Source organism: Triticum dicoccoides, chromosome 5A, assembly GCF_002162155.2.
Source record: "Triticum dicoccoides isolate Atlit2015 ecotype Zavitan chromosome 5A, WEW_v2.0, whole genome shotgun sequence".
NCBI lineage: Eukaryota > Viridiplantae > Streptophyta > Magnoliopsida > Poales > Poaceae > Triticum > Triticum dicoccoides.
Window position 1 is genome coordinate 56,950,387 of NC_041388.1, and position 22,105 is coordinate 56,972,491.

Below are 22,105 nucleotides of genomic sequence, written 5' to 3' on the forward strand. Positions count from 1 at the left end.
CCATTTGTCGTAATACGGGCCCACCATCGCTTCCCCATAGCTCGTAGGTTCATTGTTGTCTAACAACATGATATTTAAGACAGGTTTACCGTACCACTCAGGAGTAGTACATATCCTTGTCGACCTATGAGGTTCGATAGCAACTTGATCCGAAGCTTCATGATCACTATCATCAACTTCCTCTTCAACAGACGTAGGCGCCACAGAAAACATCTTTCTGTGTCGCATCACTCTCTGGTTGAAGTAAAGGTTCGACAACCTCATGAAGTTCTATCTTCCTCCCACTCAATTCTTTCGAGAGAAACTCCTTCTCGAGAAAGGACCCGTTCTTAGCGACAAACAATTTGCCCTCGGATTTGAGATAGAAGGTATACCCACCTGTCACCTTTGGGTATCCTATGAAGATGTGTTTGTACGCTTTGGGTTCGAGCTTCTCCGGCTGAAGCCTTAAGCATCGCAGCCCCAAACATTAAGAAACGACAACTTTGGTTTCTTGCCAAACCAATGTTCATACGGCGTCGTCTCAACAGACTTATATGGTGTCCTATCTAAAGTGAATGCAGCTGTCTCTAATGCATAACCTCAAAATAAAACGGTAGATTGGTAAGAGACATCATAGATCGCACCATATCTCATAGGGTTCGATTATGACGTCCGGACACACCATTACGCTGTGGTGTTCCAGGTGGCTTCAACTGCGAAACAATTCCACAATGTCTTAAGTGATTACCAAACTCATAACTCAGAAAATCCCCTTTTGATCAGATCGTAGGAACATGATCCTCTTGTTATGATGATTCTTAACTTCACTCTGAAATCGCTTGAACTTTTCAAACGTTTCAGACTTGTGCTTCATTAAGTAAATATACCTATATCCACTCAAATCGTCAGTGAAGATGAGAAAATAGTGATATCCACCGCACGCTTCAATTCTCATTGGATCGCACGCATCAGCATGTATGATTTCCAACAAGTCACTTGCCCATTTCATTGTACCTGAAAACGGGGTTTTAGTCATCCTGCCCATGAGGCATGGCTCGCATGTGTCAAGCGATTCAAAATCAAGTGACTCCAAACATCCATCGATATGGAGTTTCTTCATGCATCTTACACCAATATGACCTAAGCGGCAGTGCCACAAGAAAGTGGTACTATCATTATTAACTCTACATCTTTTGGCGTGAACATGTGTATTACCACGACCGAGATTCAATGAACCATTCACATAGGGTGCATGACCATGAAAGGTATTATTCATGTAAACAGAATAACCAGTATTCTCTAACTTAAATGAATAACTGTATTGCAATGAACATGATCTAATCATATTCATGCTCAATGTAGACACCTGATAACATTTATCTAGGTTCAATCCTAATCCCAAAGGCAGATGGAGCGTGCGATGGTGATCTCATCAACTTTGGAAACACTTCCAACACACATCATCACCTCGCCCTTAGCCAGTCTCCGTTTAGTCCGTAGCTTTTGCTTCAAGTCACCAATAACAGCAACTGGACCGGTATCCAATACCCAGGTGCTACTAGGAGTACTAGTGAGGTACACATTAATAACACGTATATACTTTGTTGAAGTTTCTAGCCTTCTTATCTACCATGCATTTGGGGTAATTCTGCTACCAGTGACCGTTCCCCTTACAATAGAAGCACTTAGTCTCGGGTTTGGGTTCAACCTTGGGTTCCTTCACTAGAGCGGCAACTGGTTTGCCATCCATGAAGTTTCCCTTCTAGCCCTTGCCCTTCTTGAAACCAGTGGTCTTGTTAAGCCATCAACACTTGACGCTCCTTCTTGATTTCTACCTTTTGCGGTCTTAAGCACCTCGAACAGCTCCGGGATCAACTCCGTCCCTTGCATGTCATAGTTCATCACGAAGATATAGTAGCTTAGTGATAGTGGCTAGAGAACTCTATCAATCACTATCTTATCTAGAAGTTTAACTCCCACTTGATTTAAGTGATTGTAGCACCCAGACATTCTGAGCACATGCTCACTAGCTGAGCTATTCTCCTCCATCTTGTTGGCAAAAGAACTTGTCAGAGGTCTCACACCTCTCAACACGGGCATGAGCCTGAAATCCCAATTTCAGCTCTTGGAACATCTCATATGTTCTGTGGCGTTCAAAACGTCATTGGAATCCCGATTATAAGCCGTAAAGTATGGTGCACTAAACTATCAAGTAGTCATCAGGATGTGTCTGTCAGGTGTTCACAACATCCACAGACGACGTTGTAGGGGTTTACACATAGAGCGGTGCATCAAAGACGTAAGCCTTCTGTGTAGCAGTGAGGACACTCCTCGGACTATGGACCTAGTCCGCATCATTGCTTACAATATCTTTCAACTTAATCTTTCTCTAGGAACGTATTGAAACAGGGAGCTACAACGTGAGCTATTTATCTACAACATATTTGCGAAGACAATTCAGACTATGTTCATGATAATTGAGTTCATCTAATGAACTCCCACTCAGATAGACATCCCTCTAGTCATCTAAGTGAAACATGACCCGAATCGACTAGGCCGTGTCTGATCATCACGTGAGATGGACTGGTCATCAATGGTGTACATCTCATGTTGATCATATCTTCTATACGAATCATGTTCGACCTTTCGGTCTTCCGTGTTCCGAGGCCATGTCTGTACATGCTAGGCTCGTCAAGTCAACCTAAGTGTATTACGTGTGTAAATCTGGCTTACACCCGTTGTATTCGAACGTTAGAATCTATCACACCCGATCATCACGTGGTGCTTCTAAACAACGAACCTTCGCAATGGTGCACAGTTAGGGGGAACACCTTTCTTGAAATTTTAGTGAGGGATCATCTTATTTAAGCTACCGTCGTTCTAAGCAAATAAGATGTAAAACATGATAAACATCACATGCAATCAAATAGTGACATGATATGGCCAATATCATTTTGCTCCTCTCGATCTCCATCTTCGGGGCTCCGTGATCATCGTTGTCACCGGCATGACACCATGATCTCCATCATCATGATCTCCATCATCGTGTCTTCTTGAAGTTGTCTCGTCATCTATTACTTCTACTACTATGGCTAACGCTTTAGCAATAAAGTAAAGTAATTACATGACATTTATGTTGACACGCAGGTCATAAATAAATAAAGACAACTCTTATGGCTCCTGCCGGTTGTCATACTCATCGACATGCAAGTCGTGATTCCTATTACAAGAACATGATCAATCTCATACATCACATATATCATTAATCACATCCTTTTGGCCATATCACATCACAAGGCATATGCTGCAAAAACAAGTTAGACATCCTCTAATTGTTGTTGCAAGTTTTTACATGGCTGCTATAGGTTTCTAGCAAGAACGTTTCTTACCTACGCGAAAACCACAACGTGATATGCCAATTTCTGTTTACCCTTCATAAGGACACTTTTCATCGAATCCGATCCGACTAAAGTGGGAGAGACAGACGCCCGCTAGCCACCTTATGCAACTAGTGCATGTCAGTCGGTGGAACCAGTCTCACGTAAGAGTACGTGTAAGGTCGGTCCGGGCCGCTTCATCCCACGATGCCGCCGAATCAAGATAAGACTAGTAACGGCAAGCAAATTGACAAAATCGATGCCCACAACAACTTGTGTTCTACTCGTGCATAGAAACTACGCATAGACCTAGCTCATGATGCCACTGTTGGGGATCGTAGCAGAAATTTAAAATTTTCTACGCATCACCAAGATCAATCTATGGAGTAATCTAGCAACGAGGGGAAGGAGAGTCCATGTACATACCCTTGTAGATCGCTAAGCGGAAGCGTTCAAGTGAACGGGGTTGATGGAGTCGTACTCGTCGTGATCCAAATCACCGATGATCCTAGTGCCGAACGGACGGCACCTCCGTGTTCAACACACGTACAGCCCGGAGACGTCTCCTACGCCTTGATCCAGCAAGGGAAGAAGGAGAGGTTGGGGAAGACTCCATCCAGCAGTAGCACGACGGCGTGGTGGTGGTGGAGGAGCGCGGGACTGCAGCAGGGCTTCGCCAAGCACTACGAGAGACGAGGAGGGAGAGGGGTAGGGCTGCGCCAACAGGGGAGGAACTTCATGTGTTGGGCTGCCCCTTTGCCTCCACTATATATAAGGGGAGAGGGAGGGCTGCGCCCCCACCTAGGGTTTCCTCCCTAGGGGTGGCGGCAGCCCTAGATCCCATCTAGGGTGGCGGCCACAAGGGGGAGAGGGGGAGGCGCACCTGAGGTGGGCCTTAGGGCCCATCTGCCCTAGGGTTTGCCCCCCTCCCCTCTTGGAGGCGCCTTGGGCCTTGGTGGGAGGCGCCCCAGCCCACCTATGGGCTGGTCCCTTCCCACTATTGGCCCATGTAGGCCTCCGGGGCTGGTGGCCCCACCTGGTGGACCCCCGGACCCCTCCGGTGGTCCCGGTACACTACCGGTGATGCCCGGAACACTTCCGGTGGCCAAAACCATACTTCCTATATATTAATCTTTACCTCCGGACCATTCTGGAACTCCTCGTGACGTCGGGGATCTCATCCGGTACTCCAAACAACATTCAGTAACCGCGTATATACTTTCCCTATAACCCTAGCGTCATCGAACCTTAAGTGTGTAGACCCTACGGGTTCGGGAGTCATGCAGACATGGCCGAGACAACTCTCCAGTCAATAACCAACATCGGGATCTAGATACCCATGTTGGCTCCCACATGCTCCACGATGATCTCATCGGATGAACCACGATGTCAAGGATTTAATCAATCCCGTATACAATTCCCTTTGTCTAGCGGTACGATACTTGCCCGAGATTCGATCGTCGGTATCCCGATACCTTGTTCAATCTCGTTACCGGCAAGTCTCTTTACTCGTTCCGTAAAACATCATCCCGTGATCAATTCCTTGATCACATTGTGCACATTATGATGATGTCCTACCGAGTGGGCCCAGAGAGACCTCTCCATTACACGGAGTGACAAATCCCAGTCTCGATTCGTGCCAACCCAACAGACACTTTCGGAGATACCTGTAGTGAACCTTTATTGCCACCCAGTTATGTTGTGACGTTTGGCATACCCAAAGCACTCCTACGGTATCCGGGAGTTGCATAATCTCATGGTCTAAGGAAATGATACTTGACATTAGAAAAGCTTTAGCATACGAACTACACGATCTTGTGCTAGGCTTAGGATTGGGTCTTGTCCATCACATCATTCTCCTAATGATGTGATCCCGTTATCAACGACATCCAATGCCCATGGTCAGGAAACCATAACCATCTATTGATCAACGAGCTAGTCAACTAGAGGCTTACTAGGGACATGGTGTTGTCTATGTATCCACATATGTATCTGAGTTTCCTATCAATACAATTCTAGCATGGATAATTAACAATTATCATGAACAAGGAAATATAATAATAACCAATTTATTATTGCCTCTAGGGCATATTTCCAACAGTTGGATCTCGACCATAGTGATACACATATTCATAATATTGAAGCCAAAAGATACAAAGTTAATAATGATAGTGTAACTTATTTGTGGCACTGCCGTTTAGGTCATATTGGTGCAAAGCGCATGAAGAAACTCCATGCTGATGGGATTTTGGAATCACTTGATTATGAATCACTTGATTCTTGCGAACCATGCCTTATGGGCAAGATGACTAAGACTCCGTTCTCTAGAACAATGGAGCGAGCAACCGACTTATTGGAAATAATACATACTGATGTATGCGATCCGATGAGTGTTGAGGCTCGCGGCGGGTATCACTATTTTCTCACCTTCACAGATGATTTAAGCATATATGTATATATCTACTTGATGAAACATAAATCTGAAACATTTGGAAGGTTCAAATAATTTCAGAGTGAAGTGGAAAATCATCGTAACAAAAATAAAGGTTCTACGATCTGATCGTGGAAGAGAATATTTGAGTTACGAGTTTGGTTTTCAATTAAAACAATGTGGAATAGTTTCACAAATTCGTGCCACCTGGAACACCACAACATAATGGTGTGTCCGAACGTCATAACCATACTTTATTGGATATAGTGCAATCTATGATGTTTCTTACCGATTTACCACTATCATTTTGGGGTTATGCATTAGAGACAACTGCATTCACGTTAAATAGGGCACAATCGAAATCCGTTGAGACGACGCCTTATGAACTATGGTTTGGCAAGAAACCAAAGTTGTCGTTTCTTAAAGTTTGGGGCTGCGATGCTTATGTGAAAAAGCTTCAACCTGATAAGCTCGAACCCAAATCAGAGAAATGTGTCTTCATAGGATACCCAAAGGAGACTGTTGGGTACACCTTCTATCACAGATCCAAAGGCAAGACATTCGTTGCTGAGAATGGATCCTTTCTAGAGAAGGAGTTTCTCGCGAAAGAAGTGAGTGGGAGGAAAGTAGAACTTGATGAGGTAACTGTACCTGCTCCCTTATTGGAAAGTAGTTCATCACAGAAATCTGTTCCTGTGACTACTATACCAATTAGTGAGGAAGCTAATGATGATGATCATGTAACTTCAGATCAAGTTACTACCAAACCTCGTAGGTAAACCAGAGTGAGATCTGCACCAGAGTGGTATAGTAATCCTGTTCTGGAGGTCATGTTACTTGACCATGACAAACCTACGAACTATGAGGAAGCGATGATGAGCCCAGATTCTGCAAAATGGTTTGAGGCCATGAAATCTGAGATGGGATCCATGTATGAGAACAAAGTGTAGACTTTGGTTGACTTGCCCGATGATCGACAAGCCATAGAAAATAAATGGATCTTTAAGAGGAAGACGGACGCTGATAGTAGTGTTACTATCTACAAAGCTAGACTTGTCGAAAAAGGTTTTTGACAAAGTTCAAGGTGTTGACTACGATGAGAGTTTCTCACTCGTATCTATGCTTAAGTCTGTCCGAATCATGTTAGCAATTGCTGCATTTTATAAAATCTGGCAAATGGATAAACAAAACTGCATTCCTTAATGGATTTATTAAAGAAGAGTTGTATATGATGCAACCAGAAGGTTTTGTCAATCCTAAAGGTGCTAACAAAATGTGCAAGCTCCAACAATCCATCTGTGGATTGGTGCAAGCATCTCGGAGTTGGAATATACGCTTTGATGAGTTGATCAAAGCATATAGTTTTATATAGACTTGTGGTGAAGCCTGTATTTACAAGAAAGTGAGTGGGAGCACTACAACATTTCTGATAAGTATATGTGAATGACATATTGTTGATCGGAAATAATGTAGAATTATTCTACAAAGCATAAAGGAGTGTTTGAAAGGAGTTTTTCAAAGAAAGACCTCAAAGAAGCTGCTTACATATTGAGCATCAAGATCTATAGAGATAGATCAAGATGCTTGATAAGTTTTCTCAATAAGTACATACCTTAACAAGATTTTGAAGTAGTTCAAAATGGAATAGTCAAAAAAGAGTTCTTGCCTGTGTTACAAGGTGTGAAGTTGAGTAAGACTCAAAGCCCGACCACGACAGAAGATAAAAAGAGAATGAAAGTCATTCCCTATGCCTCAGCCATAGGTTCTATAAAGTATGCCATGCTGCGTACCAGATCTATTGTATACCCTACAGTGGACAACGGTCAAAATTATCCTTACTGGAATAAGGATATGTTTCTCGATTACAGAGGTGACAAAAGGTTCGTCGTAAAGGGTTACATCGATGCAAGTTTTGACACTGATCCAGATGACTCTAAGTCTCAATCTGGATACATATTGAAAGTGGGAGCAATTAGCTAGAGTAGCTCCATGCAGAGCATTGTTGACATAGAAATTCGCAAAACACATGCGGATCTGAATGTGGCAGACCCGTTGACTAAACTTCTCTCACAAGAAAAACATGATCACACCGTAGTACTCTTCGGGTGTTAATCACATAGCGATGTGAACTAGATTATTGACTCTAGTAAACCCTTTGGGTGTTGGTCACATGATGATGTGAACTATTGGTGTTAAATCACATGGTGATGTGAACTAGATTATTGACTCTAGTGCAAGTGGGATACTGAAGGAAATATGCCCTAGAGGCAATAATAAAGTTATTATTTATTTCCTTATTTCATGATAAATGTTTATTATTCATGCTAGAATTGTATTAACCGGAAACATAATACATGTGTGAATACATAGACAAACAGAGTGTCACTAGTATGCCTCTACTTGACTAGCTCGTTAATCGAAGATGGTTATGTTTCCTAACCATAGACATGAGTTGTCATTTGATTAATGGGATCACATCATTAGGAGAATGATGTGATTGACTTGACCCATTCCGTTAGCATAGCACACGATCGTTTAGTATGTTGCTATTGCTTTCTTCATGACTTATACATGTTCCTATGACTATGAGATTATGCAACTCCCATTTATCGAAGGAACACTTTGTGTGCTACCAAACGTCACAACATAACTGGGTGATTATAAAGGTGCTCTACAGATGTCTCTGAAGGTACTTGTTGGGTTGGCGTATTTCGAGATTAGGATTTGTCACTCCGATTGTCGGAGATGTATCTCCGGGCCCACTCGGTAATGCACATCACTATAAGCCTTGCAAGCATTATAACTAATGAGTTAGTTGCAGAATGATGTATTACGGAACGAGTAAAGAGACTTGCCGGTAACGAGATTGAACTAGGTATTGAGATACCGACGATCGAATCTCGGGCAAGTAACATACCGATGACAAAAGGAACAACGTATGTTGTTATGCGGTCTGACCGATAAAGATCTTTGTAGAATATGTGGGAGCCAATATGAGCATCCAGGTTCCGCTATTGGTTATTGACCGGAGACATGTCTCGGTCATGTCTACATAGTTTTCGAACGCGTAAGGTCCGCACGCTTAAAGTTTTGATGACGGTTATATTATGAGTTTATGTGTTTTGATGTACCGAAGGAGTTCGGAGTCCCGGATGAGATCGGGGACATGATGAGGAGTCTCGAAATGGTCGAGACGTAAAAATCGATATATTGGACGACTATATTCGAACATCGGAAAGGTTCCGAGTGATTCGGGTATTTTCGAAAGTACCGGGGAGTTACGGGAATTCGTATTGGGCCTTAATGGGCCATACGGGAAAGGAGAGAAATGCCTCAAAGGTTGGCCGCACCCCTTCCCATGGGCTGGTCCGAATTGGACTAGGGAGGGGGAGGGGTGCCCCCTTCCTTCCTTCTCGTTTTCCCTTCCCTTTCCTTCCCTCCTACTCCTACTACTTGGAAGGGCTCCTAGTTCTACTAGGAAAGGGGCAATCCTACTTCCGGTGGGAGTAGGACTCCCCTAGGGCGCGCCATAGAGAGGGCCGACCCTCCCCCTCCTCCACTCCTTTATATACGGGGGCAAGGGGCACCCCAGAGACGCAACAATTGATCATTGATCTCTTAGCCATGTGCGGTGCCCCCCTTCACCATAGTCCACCTCGATAATACTGTAGCGGTGCTTAGGCGAAGCCCTGCGTCAGTAGAACATCAACATCGTCACCACGCCGTCGTGCTGACGAAACTCTCCCTCAACAGTCGGCTGGATCGGAGTTCGAGGGACGTCATCGGGCTGAACGTGTGCTGAACTCGGAGGTGCCGTACGTTCGGTACTTGATCGGTCGGATCGTGAAGACGTACGATTACATCAACCACGTTGTGCTAACGCTTCCGCTTTCGGTCTACGAGGGTACGTGGACAACACTCTCCTCTCTCGTTGCTATGCATCACCATGATCTTGTATGTGCGTAGGAAATTTTTGATATTACTACGTTCCCCAACACTTGGCCACATAAGTTTCCATCTTGTTGTTGATGATTTATAGCGTAGATATGCGGTAACTACTTTAGCAATAGTCATGGAAGAATATATTATGTGAATGTGCATGTATTCAAATGAATGTGCACACATAATTTAGTTCCAATTATGCACTTTCCTTTCACAGTTCTTTGGAGCTGGATCATCTTACCTCCCTTGATGTGGACATAGACATCATAGATACGTCTATACATATTACACGCCACATTTTGCAGAATTGATATGATAAAGATTACATAAGCCATCCAACTGCACACGTCCACGGAGCTTAATGTAGTGTGTGTGGGTGTGGGTGGGGGGGGGGGGCTGTGGCTCCCCAGGCCCCAGCCATGCACAATTCATTGAAGAAAATAATTGATAGAGGGCTTAGTTGAAAGAAAACATTGTTGTTTGCCCCCTCAGTTAATGGAAATTGATTTGTTTGTTAATGGCTCAATGCATGTAGGGTTGGCGCCTTAATTTGGAATTATATGTATTTTTCTGGCCAATACATTCGCGTAGCTGCAAGGTGTCATCATCGTCCTTGTACAGTTGAATACCCTGTCTGAATCTCAGTTGCTGTTGCATATGTATGTCTTATTTATTTGTCTGTCCAAGAGTTTTGATTGCATCTATGGTGAACTCGAGATAGATGCCAAATGTCCACGATTTCATCCAATTAGGTTGCTATGAAATGCACAATGATGGAGGGGCGTGTGTTCGGGTGCACGTGAAGCCCTATGTCATACGCGCAACAGTATTCATCAGCTACAAAGCTTCTTGGCCACATAAGTTTCCATCTTGTTGTTGATGATTTATAGCATAGATATGCGGTAACTACTTTAGCAATAGTCATCGAAGAATATATTATGTGAATGTGCATGTATTCAAATGAATGTGCCCATATCGTTTAGTTCGAATTATGCACTTTCCTTTCACAGTTCTTTGGAGCTGGATCATCTTACCTCCCTTGATGTGGACATAGACATCATATATACGTCTATAAATATTACACGACACATTTTGCAGAATTGATATGATAGACGAGAGATTATGTTGAAGATTACATAAGCCATGCAACTGCACACGTCGACGAGCTTAATGTAGTGTTGGGCGGGGGCAGGCAGCCATGCACAATTCATTGAAGATTTTTTTAATGGAGGGCTTAGTTGAAAGAAAAAAAATATTGTTTGCCCTCTCAGTTGTTCACATTTTGTGTTTCGCTCCCTGGAAATCTGGCATAGCTCCACCACTGCACGCGTCCCTTCATTGGTATCGTACCATGCATGTCGGGACACGTACTATCAGTCAAGGACCTACAGCCATGCAATAGGAAGGAGGCAAACCTGTTTGCGTCAATCACACAAGCGTATAGACGAGCCCATGATACGGCGGAGCCAGCGACACAAGGACCAATTAGTGTGCCCCTAAATCACGTTGGGCCACATCTTGTCAACAACCAAATCAAACGTCGGGTCTTTCTGAGACGTTGCGTATCCTACTTATGTACGAGTCCTGCGTCTGTTTAGACAAGATTGCTACTTTTATTTGTCATTCCTTCGTAGCGACTAGTGCCACCGTCAAAACATCTTATCGAAACCTAATTATTTCGTCTCGTAAGATTTTATTCCAACTAGCATCTCCACAATTTTAAATTGCTTGGCTATTTATTTCTTGCCTGTTCTTCAATTTGCATATCCTTCGTGGATAGGTCGATCACGCCGTTGACTCGGTCGATAACACCATGAAGTTGGTTCAACGATCGCCATGGATATTAGTCATGTACAGTTCTTCATGTACGATTGGTAGCCAGATCGTGAGGGTCAAGTCCCTACAAAAATTATAGTTATCGCCTTTCATTAAAAGATCGGGACCCCAGTTCACATCAAGTGTTATTAGTTTTCAGAATCATCGGTGAGAGATTTACAATTTTATTGGATTAGATTGTTTTTCAGTCCCATAATAACCCACCAAAAAGCCAAAAATTGATTAGTTCATCTGCTGCACATATCTTTTTAGCCTTTAGCAATTTGCATCTAGTATTTGTTTTGTTGAGTTTTTAGTTGCATTCATCCTAGAGTTAGTGCTGGTTTAGATTAGTTAAGGTGTAAAAACATCTACTTGATCAATCTCGTTTTGAGCTTCCTCATAATATTTGCCGCCACGCTAGATCTCCATCAGAAAAAAATCCCAATATTTGTTGCATGCAATGCGACACCCCTATCAATTAAGAGGTAAAAGCACCCGAAGTACCCTAACTTGCACGAAATGTGATGATTTAGTTCCAAATTTGCAAAATGCAACTTCATCATACCCCAACTTGCTCTAGATGTGATGATTTAGTCCCCAGCCTATCACAGCTCGACAAGTGGCAGTCAGGTGGCTTGACCCGTCTTCGTCCGCACTTTTGCAGGAAACACCCTGCCGTCTTCTCTAATTAACCCAGCCAGGTGCCTCTACCTCAAAAAGGAGTATAGGCCGGGGACATGCTGTTTTCAAAGTTACAGGACTAAAATTTCTGCCCTGCGGGGTATCACAAATGGCTTCAGGTAGCTGTCTCCGATGGCCCGAGACATGGCTAGCACGTCGAAGACGCGGGCGCTGTCCCAGAAGATGGCGCACCCTCCGGCCTCTTGGATCCGCTACAGCTCGTCGGGCCGATCCGGCTGATCAAAATGAATCAAACTATGGTTAGAACAACCCGCAATTAAATCTTTATCAGCAGAGCTTATAAGAACTTGGTTGGTTCTGAGCGCATACCTTGTGGTTGGATGAGAGTGGGATGGCGGCGCTCCCGCGGCCGATGTCCGCACGGCTGTCACCGCAGTTGGCGACGACGAGGTGGCGAGGCGGAGGGCCGACCACGGCAACAACGGCCGTGGAGCCGACGTGGTCGCACTTGGGCAGCTGCAGCTCGCACCGGCAGGTGGGCGCTCCACTGGCCCTTGACCTTTGAGCTCATGGCCTCGGCGTCCATTCGCGCGAAGCTCCGCTCCATGACACCCATCCACCGCTCCGCATCGTCCGACCCCGACGAGCGGGCGCTGCCGACCTCCTCGACCACGATCTCGTGCATCCGCTCCCCGCACGACGTTGCAACCTACACGCACATGCAATCCAATCGATAAATACTCACGAGTCAAAACAAAGTGCGAGCTGCACATGCGCGATCTCCTTTCAGCGTAGACATATGCTACTAGATCCAAAGGATAGATTATTTGAAGCTGGGATATATAGGCACTCACATGCGAGCAGCTATGGCCCATGGCCGTCGAAGACCCCGAAGAAGTGGTGGCCGGGGAGGAACTCGGGGCGGACGGACACCGCGTCCTCCATATCCCTCCGGCGGCCGCACACCGACATCACGCCGTACTTGGCCGGCTCAATCTCCTCCTCGTTCGTCGAGGAGGATTCCTCCTCCAGCTTCCGCCTCTTCCTGGACACCTCCTCCGCACCACGCTCGGCCACCAGTCTATGCCGTCGTATCTCCATCCTCCGGCGCCGCGCCGCCCGGCTGCCGACGTGGGAAGAGAAAGGCTGTATCTCCAGTTCTCCATCCTCCACGCACTATCTAACTGTCTTAGTCCCCGGCCTGTCATGGAAGAGAAAGGCTGCCGGCCGGAGACGGTGGCGAGCCTGAGCCTCTTGGCCGGCTCCATGCGCCTGGTCCGGGACAAGCGGCACCAGGACGGTGTGGCCGTTGGGCTAGAGCTGCTCAATTACATCTGCGTCGTGCACAGGCCGGCCAGGAGTATAATTGTCAGCATTGGTGCGGTGCAGCAGCTGGTGGAGCTGCTGCCGGAGCTGGCGACGTAGTGCGTGGAGGAAGACCTTAAACTCAGCAATTGGCCCAACTTGCTGTGTCATTTGAAGACATGGGAGTGGATGAATGCATCGCCCTGCCCATCGATAGGAAGCTTGGATCGAGCAGCAATGTGGCAGCATAAGCACCGCCCGAGTCAGCGGCCGGGTGTACATGCAAATTGGCGTGAATTTGGTCAGCTCAATAAGCACTCAAGGGCTGGGTTGTGGTGAGTACAGCCAGTTTTGCCATCTATGGGTTAATTAGAGACAACGGCAGGGTGTTTCCTGCAAAAGTGCGGACTAAGACCGGTCAAGTCACCTGGCTGCCACTTGTCGAGCTGTGATAAGTCAGGGACTAAATCATCACATCTAGTGCAAGTTAAGGTATGATGAAGTTGTATTTTACAAGTTTGAGACTAAATCATCACATTCCATACAAGTTCGGATACTTGGGATGCTTTTACCTCACCAATTAACATCCCTTGATGTCGGCCGCGTTCCGCACGGGCATACACGTCCACGTTGTTGCACGCGTTTTCTCCGTACGCAATACCCAGCACGTGGTAAACCTGCTCCTGCCCTGCTGCCACATATACCCAACCAAGCCATGTGTGTGCGCTGCCGCGCCGCTTTTCCCTCATCCATTGATTGCTGCTCGCTCTGTTCCGAAATAATTATTGTTGGGCAACCCAAGTGCAAATTTCGTTTCGTTATATTTTTTTTTTCATTTTCCTATTTTGCCCTCCCACTCGCTCGCACTAGCTCGCTCGCCGCTTTCCCAATCCTTCCTGAGGGAGTGCTGAATTAGGGGGTGTCCGGATAGCCGGACTATACCTTCGGCCGGACTCCTGGACTATGAAGATACAAGATTGAAGACTTCGTCCTATGTCCGAAAGGGACTTTCCTTGGCGTGGAAGGCAAGCTTGGCGATACGGATATGTAGATCTCCTACCATTGTAACCGATTCTGTGTAACCCTAGCCCTCTCCGGTGTCTATATAAACAGGAGGGTTTTAGTACGTAGGACGGAACATACAATCATACCATAGGCTAGCTTCTAGGATTTAGTCTCTCTGATCTCGTCGTAGATCTACTCTTGTACTATCCATATCATCAATATTAATCAAGCATGACGTAGGGTTTTACCTCCATCAAGAGGGCCCGAACCTGGGTAAAATATTATATCCCCTGCCTCCTGTTACCATCCACCTAGACGCACAGTTCGGGACCCCCTACCCGAGTTTCGCCGGTTTTGACACCGACATTGGTGATTTCATTGAGAGTTCCTCTGTGTCGTCACTTTTAGGCCCGATGGCCTCCAATCATCAACGACGATGCGATCCAGGGTGAGACTTTTCTCACCGGACAGATCTTCGTATTTGGCGGCTTTGCACTGCGGGCCAATTCGCTTGACCATTTGGAGTAGATCGAAAGCTACGACCCTGGCCATCAGGTCAGATTTGGAAGTTTGAGCTACACGGCCGACCTCCGCGGAGACTTGATCTTCGACGGATTCGAGCCGCAGCCGAGCGCGCCGCACTGTCACGATGTGCATGATCTAGCTCTGCCGCCGAACAGTGCCCTGGAGGCCGCACCCGCATCAGCTCCGACCCTTAATTCGGAGCCAACTGTGCCAATCGAGGATGGGTGGTTGGACACCGCCTCGGGGGCTGCAATCTCTACGGTGATCGAGTCGAACACCAGCCCTATTCTCTGCGAAGCCCGTGACTCCACGGAGCCGGACCCCTCTCCAGACTCCGAGCCCTCCGCGCCCCTACCGATCGAACCCGATTGGGCGCCGATCATGGAGTTCACCGCCGCGGACATCTTTCAGCACTCGCCCTTCGGCGATATTCCGAATTCACTAAAGTCTCTCTCTTTATCAGGAGAGCCCTGGCCGGACTATGGTCAGCAAGGTTGGGATGCAGATGATGAAGAAATTCAAAGCCCACCCACCACCCACTTCGTAGCCACTGTCGACGATTTAACCGACATGCTCGACTTCGACTCCGAAAACATCGACGGTATGGACGCCGATGCAGGAGACGATCAAGAACCAGCGCCTATAGGGCACTGGAAAGCCACCTCGTCGTATGATATATACATGATGGACACCCCAAAAGAAGGCAATGGCGATGGAACAGCGGAGGATGACCCCTCCAAGAAGTAGCCTAAGCGCCGGCGTCAGCAGCGCCGCTCTAAATCCCGCCAAAGCAAAAATGGTGATTCCGGCACGGGAGATAATAACACCCCGGACAATGCCGAAGACAACCACCTCCAGTAAGATTCAGCACAGGAGGATGGAGAAGCCAGCCCTCGTGAGAGAGCGGCAGACAGAGAGGTCGAGGATGATAATTATATGCCTCCCTCCGAAGATGAGGCAAGCCTTGACGACGACGAATTTGTTGTGCCGGAGGATCCCGTCGAACAAGAGCGTTTCAAATGCAGGCTTATGGCCACGGCGAGCAGCCTCAAGAAAAAACAGGAACAGCTTAGAGCTGATCAAGATTTGCTAGCCGACAGATGGACTGAAGTCCTTGCGGCCGAAGAGTATGAACTCGAACGCCCCTCCAAGAGCTACCCAAAGCGCAGGTTGCTACCCCGATTAGAGGAGGAAGCACCTAAACCTACATCACCAGCGCATGATGCGGCCGACCGGCCACCCCGTGGCCGCGACAGAGAGGCCTCCTGGCCCTCCACTCAAGCCGCACCCCGGCACCGCTCAAAAAATACCAAGGCACGGGAAAATGCGCCAGACCTGCGAGATATATTGGAGGACAAGGCAAGGCAAACAAGATCGATCTACGGATCGCGTGGGCGCCCCACGGCACGAGACGGTAATCGTCACTCCGGATACAGTAAATCCGGCCGGGCCGAACACAGTAGACAAAGCTTGTTTGAGTTGCGTCGTGATATAGCCCAATACAGAGGCGCCGCACACCCACTATGCTTCAAAGATGAAGTAATGGATCATCAAATCTCCGAGGGTTTCAAACCCGTGAATATCGAATCATACGATGGCACAACAGATCCTGTGGTATGGATCGAGGACTATCTCCTTCATATCCACATGGCCCGCGGTGATGACCTACACGCCATCAAATACCTCCCACTCAAGCTTAAAGGACCAGCTCGGCATTGGCTTAACAGCTTGCCAGCAGAATCAATTGGTTGTTGGGAGGACCTGGAAACCGCATTCCTCGACAATTTCCAGGGCACTTATGTGCGACCACCAGACGCCGATGACCTTAGCCACATAATTCAGCAGCTAGAGGAATCGGCCAGACAATTCTGGACACGGTTCCTAACCAAGAAAAATCAAATCGTCGACTGTCCGGACGCAGAGGCCCTAGCAGCCTTCAAGCATAACATCCGCGACGAGTGGCTTGCACGGCACCTAGGACAGGAAAAGCCGAAATCTATGGCAGCCCTCACGACACTTATGACCCGCTTTTGCATGGGAGAAGACAACTGGCTAGCTCGTAGCAATAACATGACCAAGAGCCCTGGTAATTCGGATACCAAGGACAGCAGTGGCAGGTCACGTCGCAACAAGCAAAAGCGCCGCATTAACGGTGATAATGCTGAGGATACGACAGTTAATGCCGGATTCAGAGGCTCTAAACCCGGTCAGCAGAAAAAGCCATTCAAAAGAAATACTCCGGACCCGTCCAGTTTGGACCGAATAGTCGACCGCTCATGCCAAATACATGGCACCCCCGAAAAACCAGCCAATCACACCAACAGGGATTGTTGGGTGTTCAAGCAGACAGGCAAGTTAAATGCCGAAAGCAGAGACAAGGGGCTGCATAGCGATGACGAGGAGGATCCCCGGCCGCAGAACAACAGTGGACAGAAAGGTTTTCCCCCACAAGTGCGGGCGGTGAACATGATATACGCAACCCACGTCCCCAAGAGGGAGCGGAAGCGTGCGCTAAGGGACGTATACGCGATGGAACCAGTCGCCCCAAAGTTCAACCCATGGTCTTCCTGCCCGATCACTTTTGATCTAAGGGACCACCCCACTAGCATCCGTCATGGCGGATTCGCCGCATTGGTTCTAGACCCAATTATTGACGGATTTCACCTCACTAGAGTCCTTATGGACGGCGGCAGCAGCCTGAACCTGCTTTACCAAGATACAGTGCGGAAAATGGGCATCGATCCCTCGAGGATTAAACCCACTAAAACGACCTTTAAAGGCGTCATACCAGGTGTAGAGGCCAACTGTACAGGCTTAGTTACACTTGAAGTGGTCTTCGGATCTCCGGATAATTTCTGAAGCGAGGAGTTAATCTTCGACATAGTCCCGTTCCGAAGTGGCTATCACGCACTGCTCGGACGAACCGCATTTGCCAAGTTCAATGCGGTGCCGCACTACGCATACCTCAAGCTCAAGATGCCAGGCCCTCGAGGAGTCATCACAGTCAATGGAAACATCGAACGCTCTCTCCGAACAGAGGAGCATACGGCGGCTATCGCAGCGGAAGTACAAAGCAGCCTCTCAATACAATTCTCCAGTCCGGCCATTATCTGGACACCGTCAAGCGCGCCCGGAGTAACCTACAACAAGACCGCCTGGCACGTTCCGAGCAAGCGTAGCAATGCGGCCCCAACCCCAGCCCTCGCGAACTTGCGAAACCAGTGTTGCGCGTACATAACTACACTCTGGAAATACCATGGGCACAGGGGGAGGGGCACCATCACGGCACGCCCGAAACACGGCTTAAACCGCACTAGGGGCTGCCGATTTCTTAATTTTCTCTTATTTTCAGGACTCCATTCTTCGGAAGGCTTGTCCGGCAGTACAATTGCTGCACAAACGATACAACCAGGGAAGCAGAAAGCTACGCCGCACTATGGAACTCTAAGGTGGTCTCTATAACGAGCAGTATACCTGTTTCACATAACATTCCGCAGCTCGCCCCTGGAAAGGACATGTTAAATAGTCCCATCTTTTGCTTATTGCACTATTTGTATCGTTCTGCTTTGATTGCAACTTTTTTAAATAAACAATGCATAGCTTCCGTCTATTATTGCATTACACTTTTTTACGAATATATGTTCATTAATGACATGTTGCACCCGTACACTTTGGTACGGCCAATACGCCAGGGGCTTAAGTACCCCACAATATGGTGTGAGAAGTCCGAACACTTTCACAAGTGCGGCACCCCGAACTTATAGCATTATATGCATCAGCTCCGAATCATGTCTTGGGTCAATAGTTGGGTTTGCCCGGCTCCTATGTTTTGGTACCTTACGTTCCGTTATATCGGCTAAGGTAGCACTAGGAGAACTATTGCGATTGTGCCCCAGTTGAGCTGGGCTAAGCACCTCAGTAGAGAAAGCTAAAACTGACCGTCATGATGAGGCGAGAGCTGGTCGCTATTCGAGAGGTTTTCGTGTCCCTAAAGACTTATGCCGCTTAGAGCGAGGAGTCGGCTTTGTCCGGCCTAGGCGTGGATAGCGCCCCGAACTCGGTCTTCCGAACACTAGGGGCTTCGCCGAAATTTAAAATTATAGAATTCTATGGCTAAGTGAGAGTGTTCAAGCATTATAGTCCGATTGCCTTGTTCGTTGTGTTGAGCGCCTCCCTCGAAGGATCCAAGAATGGGAAAAAGAGCGCTCATGTTTATCCCGAACACCCCAGCACTCGTGGCATGGGGGCAGAAGCCGACGACTCGCCATCTCTCAAATTTGATAAACGGCCGCACAGAAGGTAATATTTTAAATTCAAAAGCGTTGCTTAGCGCACATGAACAAGTTTTTAGCGTACAGGATCACAAATGCGAGTTTACTCAAAAATTACATCTTTGGAGCATTCATCCGCTATAAGGCAGGCACCCTTCAGGACGCCCTCATAATACGCTTCCGGGACGCGATGCTCCTTGCCCGGCGGCGGCCCGTCCTTCACCAGCTTCTCCGCATCCATCTTGCCCCAGTGCACTTTGGCACGGGCAAGCGCCCTACGGGCACCTTCGATGCAGACGGAGCGCTTGATTACTTCAAGCCGTGGACAGGCATCCACCAGCCGCCTCACCAGCCCGAAATAGCTCCCAGGCAGAGCCTCTACAGGCCAAAGTCGAACTACGAGGCCCTTTATGGCCTGTTCGACCACCTTGTGGAGCTCGACCATTTGCTTCAGCTGGTCGCTCAAAGGCACCAGGTGTCCGGCCTCAGCATACTGAGACCAGAACACCTTCTCCATCGAGATCCCCTCCTCGGATCGGTAGTAGGCGGCCGCATCAGACGCACTATGGGGCAAATCTACGAATGCTCCTGGAGAGCTCCGGACTCGGGTAAGTAACAAGTAATTCACTTTCACATGCTTGCTTTGCATAATGAATGCCTTACCCGCCGCTATCTTCTTCAACGCTTCAATTTCTTGGAGGGCTTTCTGGGCTTCGGCCTTGGCAGACTTCATGCTTTCGAGGGCTGCCGCAAGCTCGGACGCTTGCGTCTTTGAGTCAAGCTCCAAACTCTCGTGTTTTTTCACGAGAGCCTGGAGCTCTTTCTGCACCTCCTCCACCCGCGCCTCCTGCTTCCCTCTCTCTGTGCGCTCTGCGGCCGCTCTGTTTTCGGCCTCGGACAACACTTTCTTAAGGGTTACCACCTCGGTCTTGGCCCCTATAATAGCACGTTGATCCTATCATTTTTTGCAACCACATCTTCTCTATATACTTGCGCAAGGTATTACTTACCTTCTCCTCGAGTTGCCTCTTGGCACGACCGAGCTCGTTCTTGGACCGCGCGAGGTTTTGCTTCAGCGTATCCACCTTCGCAGTCAGTGCGGCGGAGGCCAGCAGCGAAGCCTGCATACGCATATTGACTTGATTATGTTAGACTCCTGCGAATGTTATTAGATCCTCTATTCGGCTTTTCTTTTCGAACGCCGAACAGAGCATCAGGGGCTACTGTCTATGCGGTAATATTTTTACATATTCTTTACTTACCTCAAAGCCTGTTAGAAGGCTGACACATGCTTCAGTCAGTTTGCTCTTGGCAGACTGAACCTTCTGGATCACCGCACTCATAATAGTGCGGTGCTCCTCGTCGATGGAGGCGCCTTTAAGCACCTCCAACAAATTATCCGGTGCCTCCGATTGGACGGAGGTCACTGGCTCAGTAGGCTTGCTCCTCTTGGAAGGAGGCTGCCTACCGGAGTCTGGAACCATTGAAGGTTCCGGCGCGGTGTCCGGCTCAAGGCCGGACTCGGGGCCCTTGGGGGTTTTATCCCCTTTGCGCCTGGAGTCCGGGAGGTCGCCTTGCGGTGCCTCCAGGACCACCTCCTCCTGGCTTGGAACCTGTTGGGATAGCACCTCGGCGTCGTCCGTAGGGTGGGGGAGGTAGCGGGCGGAAGTGAATTCACGTCCGACGAATCCAGGGAGCCGCTCGATGACTCATCGAGCCCGGCCTTGGGCGGACTGCATAGTCATATTCGGCGTAAGGAGGAGCTATGCAAGAAAGGAACACTATGAATTGCTCTGGTGTCCGAATACTTACGATCTCGCCAGGGGCTTGGCCCTGTGCGGCCACTCCTCTTCGCCATCGTCGGCGTTGGTGGAGTAGTCTGGAGGAAGGGTCTTCCCCTTCTTGGACCCTTCGGCCTCCCCAGTTGGGGCGGCCTTCCTTTTCTTCCCTCCTCCCGCTGGAGGGGGAGAGGTCTCTTATTCCTCCTCCTCGTCTTCATGGGAGGAGTGCGTCTTGGAGTCATCGGATGATGAATCCGACACCTCCTAGCGCCGGGCACTCTTTCGAGTCCCCATGGCCTTCTTCTTGGCCTTCTTCTCCGGCACCACATAGGATGCCGGAACCAGCAGCTTCGCCAAGCGAGCGTCCGCTGGGCCTTCGGGCAAAGGAGCCGGACAGTTGATCTGTCCGGACGTCTCCTGCCAATCCTGTCAAAGGTAAGGGAGCTTAGATCCTGCATGGAGTCAAACTATGAAAAACTAATACCCTGTAAAAGGTAAAAACAGCTTACCGCACGAGCGTGACGCTGCATGCTGAATCCGCGATCCTCGGTAGCGGATGCGGGGGCCTCAGCGCCCTTGAAAAGCATCTTCCATGCATCTTCGTACGTCATGTCGAAGAGCCTGCTCAGATTTCAGTGCCGCGCCTGGTCGAACTCCCACAGGTTGAAAGCCCGTTGTTGACACGGGAGGATCCGACGGATGAGCATAACCTGGACTACGTTGACAAGTTTGAGCTTCTTGTCCACCAGGGTTTGGACGCATGTTTGGAGTCCGGTCAGCCCTCCTTTTTTACCCCACGATAGGCCCGTCTCTTTCCAGGAGGTGAGCCGCGTAGGGGGTCCGGATCGGAACTCGGGGGTTGCGACCCATTCAGGGTCGCGCGGCTCGGTGATGTAAAACCACCCCGATTGCCACCCCTTTAGGGTCTCCACGAAGGAGCCCTCGAGCCATAGGACGTTGGGCATCTTGCCCACCATGGCGCCTCTGCACTCCGCCTGGGTGCCGCGCACCACCTTCGGCTTGACA

At 48.2% G+C, this 22,105-nt stretch overlaps 1 pseudogene; it reads right to left on the reverse strand.

The window, feature by feature from the left end:
• Positions 1-12,302: 12,302 nt before the first annotated feature.
• Positions 12,303-13,323, reverse strand: LOC119299184 (annotated as a pseudogene).
• Positions 13,324-22,105: the final 8,782 nt, after the last annotated feature.